The sequence below is a fragment of the Triticum aestivum genome, chromosome 1D (assembly GCF_018294505.1).
Source record: "Triticum aestivum cultivar Chinese Spring chromosome 1D, IWGSC CS RefSeq v2.1, whole genome shotgun sequence".
Taxonomy (NCBI): Eukaryota; Viridiplantae; Streptophyta; class Magnoliopsida; order Poales; family Poaceae; genus Triticum; species Triticum aestivum.
Window position 1 is genome coordinate 122,180,025 of NC_057796.1, and position 7,991 is coordinate 122,188,015.

Sequence of the window (7,991 nt, forward strand, 5' to 3'; positions counted from 1 at the left end):
GAGGCGGCGGCGGCTTCGTGCTCCCGGCGGACTCCGGCGGTGTGGGGAGGAAGGAGAGGTCGCGGCGGGGTGGGCCGTCGGCTGGGCTCGGCCCAGTCGGCGCGGCGCGGGGTTTTTTTTTTAAATATGTTCCACGGAAAATATTACGTAGAAAAATAAATAAAAATCAGAAAAATACGAAATAAATTTTCCCCGTCTAGTTAGAAAATCTAGAATAGGGTGAACATTTTTAAAATCAAAAATAAATATTTTGAAAACATGCATATTTTTAAATGCAATAAAAATTGCAAATAAAATCCAATAAATTCCAAATAATGATTTTAACATTTTTCCTCCAGTATTTCAATATTTTTGGAGAAGTCATATTTTCTCCTCTCGTTTATTTTTAAAATGAAATATTTTTTTGGAGAGAAAAATAATTAAAATCCCAATCCTCGTTTGAAAATCAAATAAGAAAATTTGAGAAAATCCCCAACTCTCTCCGAGGGTCCTTGAGTTTGCTTAGGATTTATCGAGGATTTGTCAAAATGCAATAAAACAGGATATGCAATGATGATCTATGTATAACATTCCAATTGAAAATTTGGGATGTTACAAACCTACCCCCCTTAAGATGAATCTCACCCTCGAGATTCGGGTTGGCTAGAAAACAGGTGGGAGTGGTTTTTCCGTAGATCTTCCTCTCGCTCCCAGGTGGCCTCATCTTCTGTGTGGTGGCTCCACTGGACTTTGCAAAACTTGATAACCTTGCTGCGGGTAACTCGGCTGGCATACTCGAGAATCTTAACTGGCTTCTCCTCATAGGTCAAATCACTTTCCAACTGAATCGCTTCCAGTGGCACAGTATCTCTCAGCGGTATCTCAGCCATCTCTGCGTGGCACTTCTTCAACTGCGAAACGTGAAATACATCATGTACTTCAGACAATCCTTCGGGCAATTCCAGCTTGTAGGCAACTTCTCCCATACGTTCCAACACTCTGTATGGTCCGATAAAACGGGGCGCTAACTTTCCCTTAACTCCAAAGCGCTTCACTCCTCGAAGTGGTGATACTAGAAGATACACTCTGTCTCCGATTTTGTGAACGGTCTCCTTGCGTTTAGAGTCAGCATAACTCTTCTGCCTGGACTGGGCTACCTTGAGCCTATCGCGAATCAACTTCACTTTCTGTTCAGACTCCTTAATCAAATCTGGTCCAAACAACTGACGGTCTCCAACTTCGTCCCATAACAACGGTGTTCTACACCTCCTTCCGTACAAAGCTTCGAAAGGGGCCATCTTCAAACTGGTTTGATAACTGTTGTTATAAGAAAACTCCGCATATGGCAAATTGTCGTCCCAACTTGATCCATAATCTAGCGCACATGCTCTCAACATGTCTTCCAAAATCTGGTTGACTCTCTCGGTCTATCCATCTGTCTGCGGATGAAATGCTGTACTAAATTCCAGCCTGGTTCCCAGTGTTTCATGTAACTGCTTCCAAAACTTCGAGGTAAATTGGGTTCCTCTGTCTGATACAATGGTCCTCGGAACTCCATGCAAACATACTATCCTGGTCATGTATATCTTTGCCAACTTAGCACTGGTGTAAGTGGTCTTCACTGGAATGAAATGAGCCACTTTCGTCAAACGATCGACTACAACCCATATCGAGTCATAGCCTGAACGGGTCCTGGGTAATCCTGTGATAAAATCCATGCCTATTTTATCCCACTTCCATTCGGGTATCGGCAATGGTTGTAGCAATCCTGCTGGCTTCTGATGCTCTGCCTTCACTCTCTGGCATACATCACAAACTGCTACGAACTCCGCAATATCCTTCTTCATTCTGGTCCACCAGAAAGTATTCTTCAAATCCAAATACATCTTGGTATTCCCTGGGTGAATCGAGTACGGTGAATCATGGGCTTCTTGCAAAATCAACTTCCTGATCTCCGGATCATCTGGCACATATACGCGGTCCTCGAACCATAAGGTATCGTGCTCGTCCTCACGAAATCCCTTGGCTTTTCCTTTGCTCATCTTCTCCTTTATCTCTTCAATCTCCTTGTCTGTCTTCTGAGCTTCTCTGATCTTTTCCATCAAGGTAGACTGAATCTCCAATGTCGCTAAATAGCCTCTTGGGACTATCTCCAAACATAGCTCACGTATGTCCTCGGCTAACTCCTGAGGTAACTCTCCTGTCTTGATGGTGCTGATATGACTCTTGCGGCTCAACGCGTCTGCTACTACGTTAGCCTTTCCAGGGTGATAATGCAATCTCATATCATAGTCTTTGATGAGCTCCAACCATCTCCTCTGTCTGAGGTTTAACTCCTTCTGCGTGAAAATGTACTTCAAACTCTTGTGATCCGTGTACACCTCACAATGGTTTCCGATGAGAAAATGTCTCCATGTCTTCAATGCATGCACCACGGCTGCTAATTTCCAAATCATGTGTAGCATAATTCTTCTCATGGGGTTTAAGTTGTCGTGAAGCATACGAAACAACTCTTCCTTCCTGCATAAGCACTGCTCCAAGTCCTCGACGAGAAGCGTCGCAATAAACTTCATAGTCCTTGCATTGATCTGGCAGAATCAACACGGGTGAGGTGACCAATCGCTTCTTCAACTCCTGGAAACTAGCTTCACATTCCTCAGTCCAATTGAATTTGGTGTCCTTCTTTAATAGCTCAGTCATGGGCTTAGCAATCCTTGAGAAATTCTCGATAAATCTCCGGTAGTATCCTGCAAGTCCAAGAAAACTCCGGATTTCTCCAACTGTCGTGGGTGACTCCCAACTTGTCACTGTGTCAACCTTGGCAGGGTCTACTGCTATTCCTTCTCCAGAAATAACATGTCCAAGGAATCCAACTTCCTTCAACCAAAACTCACATTTGCTGAATTTGGCATATAACTGATGTTCTCTGAGCTTCTCAAGTACCAATCGTAAATGCTCCTCATGCTCTTCTTCATCCTTGGAAAAGATTAAAATATCATCAATGAACACCACGACGAACTTATCCAAAAATTCCATAAACACTTTGTTCATCAGGTTCATGAAATAGGCCGGTGCGTTAGTCAGTCCAAATGACATAACGGTATACTCATACAATCCATATCTGGTGGTAAAAGCTGTCTTGGGTATATCCTGCTCTCGAATCTTTAACTGATGGTATCCTGGTCGTAGATCGATCTTGGAAAATACTTTAGCTCCTTGCAGGCGGTCAAACAAATCATTGATCATCGGCAGTGGATACTTGTTTTTGATGGTCACTTCATTCAGTCCTCGGTAATCAACAACCATCCTTAGTGATCCATCTTTCTTCTCCACTAGAAGTACTGGTGATCCCTAAGGTGACGAACTTGGGCGAATATAGCCTTTATCCAGTAACTCCTTGATCTGCTTCTTAATTTCCTCCAAATCCTTTGCGGGCATCCTGTACGGTCTCTTAGATATTGGCCCTGTGCCTGGCAAAAGTTCAATCAAGAACTCAATGTCTCTATCTGGTGGCATGCCTGGCAATTCTTCTGGAAATACATTCGGATAATCCTTCACCACTGGTACTTCCTCCTATACAACTCGTGATAAGGAATTCACTTGAGTCCTCTTCGGCATGTGCCTGGATACATACTTGATCCTCTTTCCTTCCAGGGTGGTAAGCAAAATAGTCTTGCTGGCACAATCGATGTTTCCTCCATACAACGATAGCCAATCCATTCCCAAAATCACATCCAAACCTTGCGATTCCAAAACAATCAAGTCTGAGGGGAAAACATGCCTTCCAATGGCCAACGGTATCTTAAAACATCCTTGGGTGGCCTTATACTCTGCTCCTAGCGAGGTTACTAACATGGGGCTTTTGAGAACTTGGGTGGGCATCTTAAACTTGTTTACGAATCCCCTTGATATGTATGAATGCGATGCACCAGTATCGAAAAGAACAGTTGCAGTAAATGACTTAACCAAAAACTTACCTATTACTGCATCAGGCTGAGCTTCAATCTCCTCCACGCTCAAGTGGTTCACATGTCCTTTGTTGAACGGGTTCGGCTTCTTCCCAGAGCTTCCATTGCCATTTCCATTTTGGGCTTCGGGACAATCAGTAGCATAATGTCCCGTCTTCTGGCACTTGAAACAAGTAATGTGACTTAGATCTCTCTTGGTTGGGGTAGATGGGTTGGTGCGTTCTGTCCGTTTCCTCCTCCATTCCCATTACCATTCTTGGAGCCATTATGGTTGTGCGACTACTTCCTCCATGGGTATGCTGAAACTGTCCTCCCGGCTTCGGGGTAAATCGTGGCTTCTGCTGGGCTCCAGAATTATACTTCCCTTGTCCATACTTCCTCTTACGATTTTCAATCTGCTGTTGCTTCCCTTCAATCATGAGAGCTCTATCTACCAGCTCCTGGTAGTTGTTGAAAGTTGCTACCATCAGCTGCATACTCAGCTCATCATTCAATCCTTCCAAAAATTTCTCCTGCTTGGCAGCATCTGTAGCAACGTCATCTGGTGCATAACGTGCTAACTTACTGAAATCTTCCACATACTGGCCTACGGTGCGTCCTCCTTGGCGTAGGTTGCGAAACTCACGCTTCTTCATAGCCATAGCTCCTGCTGAAACATGAGCTGTACGGAAAGCTTGCTGAAACTGGTCCCATGTGACAGTGTCAATAGGGTGCGTGGCTGTATAATTCTCCCACCATGATGCTGCGGGTCCATCAAGCTGATGTGCGGCAAAACGCACTCTTTCCGCATCTGTGCATCCTGCAGTGGTTAACTCCCTTCCAACTTTGCGGAGCCAATCATCTGCAACAATCGGCTCGGTGCTACTGGAAAACACCGGCGGGTTTAGCCTTAAGAAACGGGCTAAGTGGTCAACAGGTGGCGGCGGCGGTGGGTTGTTGTTGTTGTTGTTGTTGCCTTGGTTCTGAACTAACACTTGCATCAAGGCATTCTGTTGCTGAATCAACTGGGTGATCTTTGGCGGGAAAACAAATCCGGTGTCGCGTCTCGGAGGCATCTGATAGGTTTAGAAAAGATGAGGATTAAGAATAGAATGAGGTCAAGAGAGAAAACACTACCCATATGCTCATGAGACAAATTCAATCAATATCACTCAATCAATCCAAACAAGGCAAAACAATCGATCTAACTAGCGTTACAAAGAGCTTGAACTATACTACTAAATGGGGGAAAAACTACTACTGGTATGGTAGTCTACTAAAAATTCTGATCCGTTGAAGACTCCATGATGTCTGCTCCAGCTTCATCAATCCATTCGTCTTCACTTGGTTCCGAGTCGGTGTCGTCGATGATGATGTAGTTATCCAGACAAGTGCATTCGTCGACTTCTGCTTTTGGCACTGGATTTCTCACGAATGCTCCAATCTTATTCTCCAGGTCGTCAATCTTCCCGACTAGTCCGTTGATTTCCTCCAGATAATCTTCGCGTGTAGTCTTGAGTTCTTCTTGGAGTTCCTTGATCTTCGTGAATGCCTTCTTCAGTTCTTCCTTGTCCGTGCATATCTGATTCTCCTGGCGTCGAATATGTTGGTTCTGCTCCTGGATGAAAGCTGCAATTGATCCATCCTTCTTGGTCTTGATCATCTCCCATTGCGCGTTTCGACGTCCACAAATTTGATAAATTGTATCCTTAAGCTCTTGGTGATAGACTTCTCCAATGCGTCCCATGGCGATATGTGCGGCCATGCTCTTCCCTAAACTCCAAGTTGGTGCTTCGAAAACCAATCTCATGGGTTCCGTAATTGGCGCAAACGTCCTTCCTGGAATGATAACTTGAATCTTCCAGCTCTCCTCTTCAGGTAAGGTGGCGTTGTAGGTTCCGGTGACGCTTGGTATTCCTATGTTCAAGTACTTGGTGACTTCCTTCAAATGTCGTCCAAATGGCGTGTCTTCATCTGGTTGCATGAACTTGTTCCTTGCATTCGCCATTCCTAAAAGAGTAGAAAGTGGAGAGGAGTCAGAAATGAGAAGAGAGAAGTTTTCTAGGGCTTAAGCTTAGTGGTCGTGTCCTATAGTCAGCGTGTGCTCTGATACCAACTTTGTAGCGACCAGACCTCAAATGGCCTGTGCTGCTGTGCACCAGTGTCATCCCTGGATCAGTAATGCTGACACGCACAGTACAAATGGAGGATTTATAACAGAGTAGCAATCACACACTTATTACGTCGAATATCTCCAAAGAGATGAAGTAATAATAAACATGGCTTAAGGCCATCTAATAACGATAACAGCGGAAGACTTGGAAGAATAGTGAGTCCATCAACTCCAGCGGCATCACTGAGTATAAGACCACGACCTAAGGCACCTTACTCGTCGTCTGAAAAGTCTGCAACATGAAACGTTGCAGCCCGAAACGGGTCAGCACATAGAATATGCTGGCAAAGCAACACATAGAGAGCAATGAACAATGATAATGCTATACTATATGCATATATGGCTGGTGGTAAGGCTCTATGGTTACAGTTTTGCGAAAAGCCAATTTTATCCTACTGCAAAGGAATAAATTTTATTTAACTATCATGGTGGTTGAAACATTGAGAAGGTACCTCCAACTCAATCCCAATTAAGTGTCATCATTAACCCAACAAAATTAATTATAAGTATCACGGTGATGAGATTCAAATGATAATCCAGGTACTAGTTACTCAAGTTGTCCATAACCGGGGACACGGCTAATCATGATCAGTTTGTACACTCTGCAGAGGTATGTGCACTTTTCCCACAAGACTCGATCGCCTCCGCTTGATTCTCGCACTACATGATGTTTGAGAAACGGATGACCGAGACACAGTCTTTCAGAAACAGTCACTCTCTACTCTGGATGGACCGGTACACCTACTTTCCCCTACATCTGCTAGTCCACCTCTTCAAGAGATCCTGTAACCTACTCAGCTATGCTAGAGCCCATAATAGCTTGCGGCTGCACACGGAAGTTTCTAGCATGAACAATCTTATGATCCCTTTGAGCCTGGGTGGCGGACCTTATACATACAGACAACACTGGGTTCTCCAGGTGCCTCAATCCACCCAGATGTGAGTTTTAGTTGCCACCTTAAGTTGAACCTTTATTAAACACTCACATCTGTCATGAATATCTCTCAAACCCAATCCACGTCTACGAGCATAGCATGGCAATAATAAAAGCAACGTAGAAGTAACTCCCAAGGGTTTGATAAGGAAACAGGTAATAGGTACTACCTCAACTACTTCCCAATACCCACAGTTTAATTAGATCCTAATCATGCAATGTGTTTGAGGAAATAGATCTAATGCAATAAAACTGGGTATGAACGGGGTATGATCAAAGTGTTACTTGCCTTGCTGATGATCCGCAAAACCTAGCGAGTCGAAGTAACAAGCGGCACACTCCGGGTACTCTATCGCAAACAAACAAGCATACAATCAGTACTCATCTAATGCACAGGTAAAACTCAAAAGAAAGATCCAACCAGAAAGTTCAACTTAAGAACTCCGGTTTGCAAAAAGAATCAACTCGAAAGAAGCAACGAAAGTCAAACGGCGAAAGAAAGAAACTTCGTTTGCTAATCTGGATCTAGGTCAAATTTTACTGTAGCAAAAACTTGTTTGAGTAGGTTAAATCGAAAGAGAATTTAGAGACGAAACTCTAGGCGCTTGAATCACCTGATTCCGATAAACGAGCGAAAAGTTAAACAGATTCAAAGTTTCGATCAGAAATCGAATCTGAGAAAATAACGAGAAAATCCGACGAAAAAGAAAAACGAACGAACGGTTAAATAACGGACGTTCGTTAACAGAGAAAAACCGACGAACGCGTTCGTTAAAACGAACGGTCCGGTGAACGCTCGAAAAATAAGAAAACCGAAAAAAAACCGATCTAGGGTTTTTTTTTAAAAAAACAAAAGGTTTTTTTTTTAGAAAAACCGGTCAACGCGAACACGGGCAGTACCTCGACGGGGCTCGCTCCGGCGAGGGGCTCCGGCGGGCGGGGTCGGCGGCGGGGGATG